The sequence below is a fragment of the Manduca sexta genome, unplaced genomic scaffold, assembly GCF_014839805.1.
Source record: "Manduca sexta isolate Smith_Timp_Sample1 unplaced genomic scaffold, JHU_Msex_v1.0 HiC_scaffold_1416, whole genome shotgun sequence".
In the NCBI taxonomy this organism is placed as follows: domain Eukaryota; kingdom Metazoa; phylum Arthropoda; class Insecta; order Lepidoptera; family Sphingidae; genus Manduca; species Manduca sexta.
In genome coordinates this window covers 1-2,224 of record NW_023592278.1, presented here as the reverse complement: position 1 = coordinate 2,224, position 2,224 = coordinate 1, and the positions used below count along the sequence as shown (strand labels likewise).

General features: G+C 34.6%; 1 non-coding gene across 1 annotated transcript; it reads left to right on the top strand.

The window, feature by feature from the left end:
• Nucleotides 1-61: 61 nt before the first annotated feature.
• Nucleotides 62-178, top strand: LOC119191371. Its single transcript, XR_005113435.1, has one exon. It is a non-coding gene; the product is annotated as a U5 spliceosomal RNA (small nuclear RNA).
• Nucleotides 179-2,224: the final 2,046 nt, after the last annotated feature.

Genomic DNA, 2,224 nt, shown 5'->3' with positions numbered 1-2,224 from the left:
ACATCGCGCTATGGTTTGGTTGCAAGCGAAACTATGAGTAGTTTGGACGTCGATGGTCTCGTCACTCTGGTTTCCCTTCAAAACGTATAAATCTTTCGCCTTTTACTAAAGATTTCCGTGGAGGGGAACACTCAAATGAGTCTATAAATATTTTTGAATGCTCTGCGCACGCAGGGCTTATAAAACTGAAAATTGATTGATGGATTATTCCAGATATCACAATTTACTGGTTACATCAGACATAAGCCTGTATTTCAGTGTCTATCATACCTTCACACTGCGTAATAAGTGATTAGAGATGTGCCTAACGTCTTACTCATCTATTGATGTAATTAACTCTCATAATCCATAAAATCCAACCTAAGGCAAAAAATCTAAAAATATCTAATTACTGAATGCTATTGCATAAAAATATGAATTAATTATATGCACTAGTTACAGTAATTGATCTAATAAGATGCAAAATAAATAATTCTTATTGATTTATTTATTTGATGATTTCACGACTACTCATAGGAAATGTCATAAAAGTAAAATCAATGACAAATATTTTATATAGTTCCAGCACATGATAAAAAGTATCTAATGTTACAAGGCATCTATATTATATCAACTAGCTTTTGCCCGCGGCTCCGCCCGCGTTATAAAGTTTTTCAGGCTAAAGTTTTCCGTTATAAAAGTAGTAGTTTCCCGGACGCCTTTGTTCTTCCCAGGGTCTCAAACTGTCTCCATACCAAATTTTACCCTAATACGTTGGGAAGTTTTGAGTTTAACACGTTCAGGCAGACAGATGCAGCGGGGACTTTGTTTTATAATATATTTTAGAACTTTTAAGAGGAACAATCCCGTGATACATCATTGTTGCATCACTTTAACCGTTTACGCAGTGCACGCAACGGAAGCTCTCAAAACTAATAAATTGTCCCCGTTTTTGCAACATGTTTCATTACTGCTCCGCTCCTATTGGTCATAGCGTGATGATATATAACTAAGAGCACTCCACAAACAAAGGACTATTCAACACAAAAAGAATTTTTCAGTTCGAATCGGTAGTTCCTGAGATTAGACATTACTGCTCCGCTCCTATTAGGTATAGCGTGATGATATATAGCCCATAGCTTTTCACGAATAAAGGGCTATCCAGCGCAAAAATAATTTTTCAGTTTGGACCGGTAGTTCCTGAGATTAGCCATTACTGCTCCGCTCCTATTAGGTATAGCGTGATGATATATAGCCTATAGTACTCCACGAACAAAGGGCTATCCAACGCAAAAAGAATTTTTCAGTTTGGACCGGTAGTTCCTGAGATCAGCCATTACTGCTCCGCTCCTATTGGGTATAGCGTGATGATATATAGCCTATAGCACTCCACGAACAAAGGTCTATCCAACGCACAAAGAATTTTTCAGTTTGGACTTGTAGTTCCTGAGATTAGCGCGTTCAAACAAACAAACAAACAAACAAACTCTTCAGCTTTATATAATAGTATAGATTATTGTTATACGCTTGTGTAAAATCCATGCTAGAGTTAATTAAGAGTTTCTGAGAATTAGAAAGCCAACTTTAGTTAACAGAATAATAGATATTAAAAAATAAAAAAAATTGTATTCCGTATTAAAAAAAAATTGCGAAAATCGACATATTTGTATTTCGTCGTAAAATTATTTTTTTTATGTTTACGAAATTGTGTCTTTATTTTTTTTTTATTTATTTAAAGGCTTTGTCGCTCAGCGACTATATCCTCTAATAAAAGAATGTTCTTATGTGTATAAAAATATTTAAGAAAACCTTAAAGGTAATAAATACTCCTGTCTGAAATAGTTCGTTAAAAGATATTTTCGGTTCAGCAGAGGTAAAAGTCATGCTCGGATTTACTATCGAATGCCTTATGTTGGTCAAACTTCCTCTTTGCACTTGGACTCCTTTCTTGGGTGCAATGTGTCCCACATTATCAAAATAAAAAAAAATTTGGAATATATTTTAATAAAATTCCAATAACTTACTGATGTTATGATTTACTAACCCTTAAGACAGTTCATAATGAAACATAATAATTTGTCAATCTAATATGCAAATTACAAGATCCTACACAACCATAAAAATTCTGACGTTCATTAATTTATGTAAATGCGTTTTCAGAGGTCATCTCGCATAAATATGTATGGAGAGAACGCGTTCGTTCTGCGCCGACTCCACGCAACCCTCTACAAACTTATGAAAGCCT